This window comes from Erpetoichthys calabaricus, chromosome 1, assembly GCF_900747795.2.
Source record: "Erpetoichthys calabaricus chromosome 1, fErpCal1.3, whole genome shotgun sequence".
NCBI lineage: Eukaryota > Metazoa > Chordata > Cladistia > Polypteriformes > Polypteridae > Erpetoichthys > Erpetoichthys calabaricus.
The window spans coordinates 167,603,208-167,613,454 of NC_041394.2; positions in this window are offsets into that span (position 1 = coordinate 167,603,208).

The following is a 10,247-nucleotide window of genomic DNA, read 5'->3' on the forward strand; positions in this document are numbered from 1 at the left end:
GTGTGATGCTCTTCTTTCAAAGAAGAGTAAAGTCCTGGGGCCTCATGTATAAACAGTGCGTACGCACAAAAATGTTGCATAAGAACATTTCCACGTTCAAATCGCGATGTATAAAACCTAAACTTGGCGTAAAGCCATGCACATTTCCACGGTAGCTCATACCCTGTCGTACACAAATTCTTTGCTTGGTTTTGCAAACTGGCGGCACCCAGCGTCAAAGCAGTGCTACTGTTCCTGTGTGGTTATCCTTTCTTTTTCAGATCCACATTCCTGACGTGGCTTTATAAATACACTGAAATTAACCACATATTTTTTATTAGTTTAATGCATCTGATTGTAATTAACCTGTAACAATATAATGGTCCTAAGAATGGTCAAACTATTCCAAATACCATAACTGCTTTAGCGTTGTTACTCTCACTGCACCTTCTTCTTTCAGCTGCAACAAATGGTATTCGCTGAAATTCTTCTATTTTCCCTCATACTTTTGCCATTGTCTTTTCACAGAAGGCTGAGCTTAAGGGATATTTATATTGATTTGCATATTCAAAGAGGCGTAATTCTGGGAGGAGTTGGGGCGGGACAGTAGGCACGTGCACGTGCGTTAATTTTCATGCTGACCGGGATTTATGTAGCGGAAGAATGTGGAAGCTGGCGTTCTCACAGATTTATGCATCTGGATATTTTTGTGCGTAAGCACATTTCCGCTTTTGTGCTTACGTCATGTTATAGTGAGAATTCTACGCACGCCGTTATGCATGAAGCCCCTGGTGTGGCAAGAATGGGTATGTTATGTAGAAATTCATTTTTTCAATTGTTTGCTGGCCTCACACTGACCAACAAACACCTGACAGTTAGTCCTGGTACTTAACGTGAACGTGCAGGGTGCAGTTCGAGCTTTGCTGTGTGCATAGTCTATGTGTTCATCCAGTATTATTGTGGCTAATTCTGTTTCCTCTCAAGGCCATTTGTTTCTAAATTTGCTGCCATTGAAATTTTGGCAGTTCATGATGACTTATGGGTATTTTGAACATGCACAGGGCAGTGCTTAGTTAGTCTGTTTGAAGCTGAGGTCAAATGAACATGGACGCTCTGTTGTGGGATTGAACCATTATTAAATAACACGCCATAGTGAGATTTCTTTGGGTAAAGGGAGTGAAACCTGATGAAATTCACCAAAAGATATAGGCTTATGCAGATGGGTACCCATCTTTCACAAATTTTAGGCACTATGGCATGTGTAGATCCCTAGCTGATATCCAAATGTGCATCAACAGCAGACAATGTAACCCAATGGTCTTCTCTTATGAAGGCATTCACCATGTGGGCTTGTGTGTACGATGTCAAAGGTCGCAGATCGGGCTTTGTTGATTGCACTTGTTCTTCCCACTTTTAACACTTCTACCCATTCATAAACCTTTCTTTGAATCATTCTGTTTTCACTTCTGTACTGAGGTAATATCCTATGGTGAATTTCAACAGGTTTCATTCCTTCTTCCCAAAGAAATCTCATTATGGTACGTTGTTCAATAATATTCATATTCATTTGACCATGGCTTCAACTAGGCTAATGACAGAGCACTGCACCTTGAGTGTTCAAACTATTGCGAATGTGGTTTATTGTGTCAGCATTTTGTCCTTTACAATTACCACATAATTTTCAAATTGCCTTTACTTTTTGACTTAAAACTTGTACATTGTTGTATTTTGTCAAATTATGATGATTTCATAAGAGTTTCATAATCATCTGATGCCAGTCGAGACAAACCAGGCACTAGTATCTTATTGAGTTATTGTAAGGCATGTGAATTTGCATGTCTTGCTAGTCATTAGCAAAAAACAGACAGATATCAGTTGTCAGGTAAGTTCATGTTTATGTTAGAGAAATCTGCCCACATATTGATATGGCCCCAACAGAAATTTTCATGCCAAAGACAGCACTGACTGTTCCCCATCTGGGCTATAAGAAACATCTGCCTTGGTGTGAATGTTGAACACATCTTAGTTGAGCCTGTAGCCAGTCAATCAGCCTTCAGTTCTCAGGACGTCTCACAAGCCCTTTTCACAAAATTCAGAAGTGATGCACGGAAGAGTAAACCTGTTTCTGGTTATCCAACAATGAAATAAATACACGCCAACTCTCTCCTTTCACTTAGAATTATAGCAAAGTAAAAAGCATTAAAGAAAAGAAATCTGCAACAAAAGCATCACAACTGAACAAAGGCTATAAAATGTTTTGTGGAGGAATTTCTTTATAATTACCAAGGTAAGTCTGTTATCTTTCTTCTACCAGTATGTGAAAGGTTTCAGGAGCGTTCGTGTAAGGTATGTCCCGCAGATAAATGCTGGGGCGCCAACCTGGTCATTCCTGTTTAATTCAGTTCAAGGAAATATAGTGAAAAGGGCCGCTATGCACAGCAGTACAAAAATAAAAGAAAAAGCCAACAGGGTAGGATAACAAGATTCTTTTCTCTTTCTTAGGTTGCAGTCTGTTTACAACTGCGTTTATAGGTAGGAAACTGGAAGGGTCAGAGTCATTTGCCCACACTGGGCATCTTCTCGGTACTGTGGAGGGAAGAAAAGAGGAGAAGGTTAGCGTGAGCACTCCCACTCGACCCAGAGTGGTAGTACCTGCTTCAGATGAGCCCAGAGATTGATCTACAGATACACATGTGTGATGCAGCTAACCTCTTTTTTATATCTAACAGTAACATGCCTGATTTTGACAGATGTTATTGTGTTATACTATAGAATAAATGAGGTAAATTAGCTATAATCTTATAAATATTACTGCATATTATCTATATTTATTCCTAGTGCTGCAATGGACTGGTGCCCTGTTCTGGCCTTGCACCCTGTGCTTGCTGGGATAGACTCCAGCTCCCTGTGAACCTACTCAGGACTAAGCAGGCATAATCACATTTGTTGCACATGTACAATCAGTGTCAAAATGTAGTTGATGGCCAATGGAATGAATGAGAAGCCATACACACTTCAGGTTACACTGAATTGAAAATCTGTCTTCCCCTTCATTCATTAATCATTCAGGAACATTGACTCCGATTTAAAAGCTCACATTTTCTTAAAGGGGCTTCATTATTGTGGATTTTCTCTGATCTTCAGAAAGTAATTAACAATATTTTTGCAAAAAAATAAATGTGTTTTAAATGTTATGATTTGGCTTCTTTGAATATTTTCCTGTTTGTTTCTGTACATCAAAAATTATTTTTGATTACTTTTATGTCTTTTTATGATACTATCTTGTTTTGTTTAGGATATCACCATTTTGGGAAACTTGTGTCTTCTGGTTGCAATGGTTACCGGCAAGGAGTGCACAGTGTATGCCATTATTGACATAGTAGTATTAAAGGTCAACGCTGTGTACTACAGGGTCATCCGCAATTGGATAGAAATATTTCACATGTGGTGTTTACTTTGTTTTATTTCTTAATTTTTGGTATATAGACTCCAGGCTTTGATTTTTTTGATCCAAAGGCAACAATTTTTTGATTTGTAGAGAGGGGCTACATGGTTACAGATTATGAGGGGAACTAGGGTTTATGATTTGAGGATAAATGACATGTCAACACAAGTAACTTCACATTACTATCATGAGTGTAATAATATTAGTTACATTTGTTCAGCATTGGCCCTTGTTGGCCCTCATTGTATCAGAAGCTTTGTTATCACTGTTTTCCATGAAAACGTAAGATTAAAATTTTTTCTCGCCCATCCCTGCAAACAACACAAGGTAAGTAACAGATAAAAAAAAATATTCTTTTTTTGGACTATTCTTTTGGAATATTTTTTTTTAAGTCTATGGCAAGCTTTTTGCCCTTTGAAATATTGATTTCTGTGTTGGAAGGACACCAAGCTTTGTTCCAGCTGTTAAGGTTTGACACAAAATTAGACTTAATATGGTGCATAGACACTATATAATCATCAGAATGTAACAACATTTGGTCACCTCTTCACCTCTTTTGATGGTTTGGATCTATTTTCTTCTCCATGTGAGAAAGCATTGAAAACTCAGGTGAAAATGCACATTGTTTAGAATTTGAGTGCAGTGTGACAGTATAGAAGCACTTATTTTGTGATTCTGCCATTGTTTTGATTCTACCTCAACCACAGCTCCTGGAAAAAAAAAACAGAAAAGTGCATGTTTACTTTTCAAAGAATCTATGAAGAACTTACATTTCTTGAATTTGTCTCTTCTTAGCCAACATTTTTTGTGAAAAGACAAAATCACAATAAGGGCAAAAAAGAAGAAACTCCTGTGGGCAACTGCTTTTCCGTGATTAGCCTTGCTGCTTCATAGCTCCAAAGTCCTGGGTTCATCATTTAAATCTGGTTTGCAGATTCCCTTTCTGTCTCTGGTTTTCCTCCTACATCCAAAAGAATTGTGCGCTACATTAGTTGGTGACTCTAAATTAGATTGGCATTCCTCATCTTGCACCCTCGTCCATGCTGGAAAAAATATTGCTCAATTTCAAGGACTTAGACACCATCTCTGCAATATATATAATTATTATTATTAGAAAGGGAGTGGAAAATAGCAATGCAGAGAATTCACTCGAGCTCCATATGCGCAAAGCATGCAATTATTCAACTCAAAATTGTATATCGAGCACAACTGTCCAAAATGTTTCCAGGGCAAGATCCAACCTGCGAATGCTGCAATCAAGTCCCAGCCTCACTTTGTCACATGTTTTGGGCCTGTGCCAAATTAACATCATTTTGGACCAAAATTTTTAAGTGCCTCTCAGACAGCCTTGGTGTCACAATCCCTCCTAACCCATTAACAGCTGTGTTTGGTGTTCTTCCAGATGGGTTTAAATTGGAGAAGGACATACAAACTGTGACTGCATTCACTACACTTTTGGCATGTAGACTTATTTTGCTAAACTGGAAGAATCCTAACTCTCCTCTTTTAAGTCAATGGGTAACCGATATTTTATACTATTTGAAATTGGAAAAAAATCAAATATTCAGCTAGAGGATCTGTACAGAATTTTTTTAAAACCTGGCAGAATATAATCAATAAAATTTTAGAATAAGCTCTTAAAGCACCGAGAAAGTAATCATCTCCGCATTTCTTTCTCCTCTCCATTCATCTCTACTGGCCTATTAAACTCATCAATTTAGGTATGTTTACAAGCCTTAAGTTTTACCCCGTTGGCCATGCTGTCTCTCTCAGGGGTGGGGGTCGACTTGTAAAAATTGATTGATTTGTATGAATGATTACAATAAAATTAATAAAATAAAAAAAAAATATTAGATTGGCATGGCTGACTATGAGTGTGTGTGCATGGAAATACTGTCTAGGGGTGTCTAGGGTTGATTCCTGCATCTTTTGTGATGCTGTTGGGAATGGTTCTGGCCCCCATGACCCTGATATTTTATTTTATAATGGATTAATTAAATATGCCTGGGGGTAATGTGGAAGAGCAGTAAGTTGGATTTAAAACAAAAGAATGTGTAACAGTGCCTTCTCATTGTGCACTCCAAATTTCAGAATGTGCTAGTAGGTCAGTAACACAAATGCAATGATGAAAAATGTCTCTCTCATGTCCTGTCTTGTCTTTATTGTATTGTGCAGTCCTGATGCATCAGAGGTCAGTGAGAACATGCAGACTGACCAAGGGTCTCAGTGAGGCAGCCCCACACCTAATGTGTGCTTGTTTGTGTGAGGTGCATTACTAAGAAAGAGCATGGCAGTCATGAGGAAAGATCTCAGTGACAAACTGAGTGCAGATTTCATTCCAACCAGGGCTTTTGGTCAGTGAGAAACAGTGATGTTATCTGGTTGGCACACGTTGTAAACTTAACCCTTTATCTGTGGTTGAGTCTGTGGAATGTTTCAAGCTGGGACTGGTGTGTCTAGTAGTAGGTGGGCGAGGATTGCTGGGTGCTGGGGGTGGGTTGCATTGTTCGCATTCCTCTTAGGCAATAAAACTGAAATTGAAGGGGAGATGCAGCAGCAGCGCTGAATGATAGCACTGAGGAGTGCTTCCCGGGGGGCAGAACACAGGGTCACAGCTCATTTAATGCAATTGGGGGCACAATTGTATGTGGAGGCACTTGCTGAAAGACAGACCAGGAATCTGGGATGTGCTTGTCTTCCTGTGAAATCTGTGGTGGCTTCTGCTCACAGGTGTTCACAGGCTGCCTGCCAGAGATTTGTCAGTTTATCTCTGTATTTGTGGGAGACGTGGGCATGCACTGAGTTTATGTTGTATGTGTGTGTGTGTGTGTGTGAACAACTCTCTGGGTGAATATGTTGTCTGTGTTTAGCTCTCAATGTCTGTGTGCATGCCTTTTAATGTGTTATTGTTATATTTATATTATATATTTTATAATATATATCATAATTTTATATTGTATATTTTATAATATTTTAGAATATTAGCAAACTTTGAAGCTGCAGATGTATCAAAGTAATGTTTTTTTTAACAATATGGTTCTAATTAGTTGTAGTTATCAGTATTTCTACATTATAATAATGTGAAAAAGCTGTCTGATATACTGATATCCACGACCTGTCTCATGTCAACTTTTAATCCTTTTGCAATGACTAAATGCAGTGTGTGTCCTCCCTTATGTGTGGGCTGAGATTAAACGGGTGTAGGAGGTTCATGAAATCTCTTGCTTTCGGGTCACAGATGTTATTGACATGAAAGTTAAAATCGCCAACAATTGGGAACCGGTGAAAGTTAGTTATAATTAAAGATACTAAGTCTGAGAATTCCTAAATGAATTATGCATTGAATTTAGGAGGTTTATAAATGGACAGTGCAAGTGACTGGGACACACCTTGAATAACAATGGCAAGATACTCAAAAGGCACATATGTACCAAAGTCGACATCTTTACACTTTAATTGGCTCGAGTAAATATTTGCTAAACTGACACCTTTTTTTTTACCTTGGCAAACCACACGAGTAAAGCTGCAATTCGGAGGTGCACCTTCAATTAAAAATGTGGCACCATCAGAGCTAAGTCACATTTCATTTAATGTAAGAAAGTCAATTTTCCTATCAATAATAAGGTCATTACTGTAAAATGTCTTGCTGGTTAATGCTCTAATACTTAGTAAGGCCATATTTAAGGTCTCGGAAGAGCAGAGTTGAATCAGAGTATTAGGACATCTTGAAATAGTAATTAAGTAATTCACATTTATACTGCCTTGTCCCAGTTAATAACTTATATTATGGTTTGTTGCTATAGTGTTAATGCAGTGCACATTTAAAGATTAGCTCACTACAGAATTATAACATCCAAGCAAGGCATTATAGAAAGCCTTAGGATTAGAATTATGTAGTCAGGAAAGACAAATTAACTCCGAGATGTTTTTGGAGAGGACCCAGGCTTAGAATCTGTTTGGATGTGGACAGTCTCGCTTGGAGAAATGTGGTCTCTCCCAGAAGACATCCCAATTATCCAAGAACCTGATGTTTTTGTCCCTAGCAGAAGCCTCTCAGCCAGTTGTTTAATGCCAACAGACAACCGTAGTATTCATTAAACCTTGTAGCTAGAGAGGCCCACTGAATCAATAAGCTAATTAAATGGGCAAGCTCAGTTATAGGACACACTCTGAACCCCTCTGGAGGTAGTAGCAGAGCAGAGAATTAAAACAAAATTGAGTGGCATTATGAACAATGCTGCACATCTTCTCTCTGACACACTAACACTGAGTACTTGCCCCAATGAATCATTCAGCAGAAGTGTTCCAAGAAATGCTACTGGGGCTCCTTTATATCAACAGAAATATGTCTATATAATGTTTCACTATGACTGGGATTGCCAAGTCAGAAGTTTTCTTTCTTTTTAAATATTCTTTCTTTTTAGTCATTAGGGTGTGTGTTCAGACTACAGTGTGTGTGCATATACATTTATTTATCTAGGTATTTATATGCTTATTTATTTAAAGAGCTTCTGTGTAAAAAAAAAAGCCAAGATTCCCTCTGGGGACAAATAAAGTTACATCTTTAGTATTTTTCAGAGATTACATTGCAAAGTGAAACTTATTTGGTCTTAGTGGTGTATCTCTTAACAGGTCAGATCCAATACATTTTGATCACACCTTATAATCTACTCTTAGCAGAGCTCCTGCCAAGCCTGTTCATATTCATTATTGTTTTTGAATTGAACCTTTGCACAATAATTACTGTGGTAGGACCTGGAGGTCGACGCTACATTCAACAACTTATTCCACCTAGCTTTGTAGCAGGACCACCCAGTGGTAGGAGACAATGGAAGACCAAGCATTGCATTTTTTTCATAAATCCTATAAAAAAAATACCCTGAGCTATAGCAGATAAGATAATCTGGACAAGACAAATAGATTCTGACTCAATTTTTACGAACAGGCATGGTACCCTAAATGGTTTATTTTCTCTAGCTATTCATTCATTGGAGTTTTGTGTTCCTCTCCAATTTTAGTTTACTTATCACAACCATCTGTTAGAACCTTAAGAGCATGAATGAATTTGTCAAAGCATATGAATAGTTTAGCTAGTTTAGCTCAGAATAGTTTAGTTTAGATTGGAAATACATATTTCTGGATACATTTCCATGCAATTAATTTTGATTTTTGAGCCTGTCCATTGAGTGTTAAATCTAATCCATGTCCCAAGTGCAAAATTATGTGGAACAACAACAACAACAACAGTAGCAATGTACTTCTTGTATAGGTCATATCATACAAGGAATGCCTCAATGGGCTTTAAGAGGCTCTGTTTTTTGATAGACCCCCCAGCCTTGAGTTCCTAAGAAGACAAGAAAAAACTCTTTAAAAAAAACCCATGAAGGAAAAAAAAGGGAAGAAATCTTGGGAAAGACAATTCAGAGAGAGTTCACCTTCCAGGTAGGTTGGGTGTGCAATGGGTGTCAATAATGGATTAAATACAACACATAAAATAGAACAGAAGTAATCCTCTTCAAAGGGATAGATGGCCAATTTGTCGCTGCTACTTCAGAATTACAAGACAATGGTAAAAACTACAAGGCAAAATGAAAGTATAGTTTATGTATGCCATTCACTAAATAACTCATGTTTGTCCTGGTAGCACTGGGTTCAAGAAGGTAATCTGTCCAGGATGAGGTACCAGTCCCTTGCAGGTCTAATGGGAAATGGACTATATAAATTTAAAGTGAATTAAGTTAAAAGAAAAACATCATGGAGTACCTTCCAGACTAAGTATGCTTTTAATGTGGCCTTTGAAAATTCCTCAGTGAAAGGTGCAATAAAGCGCACAGAAGCATGGCTTTCTCGGTAGGAGGCTGAGCTCAAAGGAGTGCAGGTGGACTCAATCAGTGTGGCTCTGGGGAAGGTTTACGTGACATGGTAGATGAAGGCTGGCTGTTTTACAGTGCTAGTAACAAGCAGCAGGTGCATTTTAAGAGCCCCTTAGACTGAAGGCATTTAGCACACCTGTAATTAAATAAAGAAGTCATATTGCCAAGGTATGCCAAGAGCGAAACATTGCGGACCTTATTATCAAGGCTCAAATAAATGGATGTTTGGTGTCATCACTGGATGATACTATGAACATTCACTAACATCAGTGGGTAAAATTTACAATAGGTCATTATTATTTTTGGGTAACATCCTATGGTAACTGTGGCATCCCTTTATAAGTCTTCCCTCTCACTCCCTTCTTGTTCTTCTTACTTTCACCTTTGTAATCTTAAGTCTTTTCTCATTTCACACATACTGTACCATCTCCTCTGTTTTGCCTCAATCCTCATGTCCCTCCTCAGTGATTCCTCCCCTGACCCTTTTTCAGCAATCTCTGTATGCACAAATGTTGCTACATTTTGCCTCACGTGTGTAATGGACAACACTAGGGATGTGGAGGCCCTTTTCATGTTTAACTGCCACATGTCTTGGATTTCCTAGCCTGCTTTTTCTTGGATGACTTTCCCAGATGAAGAGATCTACAGCACCGCTGCCGGGGAGAGATGCCATGCTTGTCTCACTCAGAACGAGCTCTGCTTTCAGCGTAATTAAAATGCAGCCACTTGGCAGTCCTCCAGAGGGAAGGCTTTAATCGTGCGCCGAGCCTCTCCTCTTTTAAGTCTCTCACACAACCCTATCCTGGGGGAGCCACATAATAGCCTCTAATGACACACGATACACCGCCTGCCAGTCCCTGAGACACAGACATGGCAGTCAGCCGTGACCCGGCCATGACCTCTCACGTGCAAACGTCTGGAAAACACTGAAACCACTACATCCAAATATA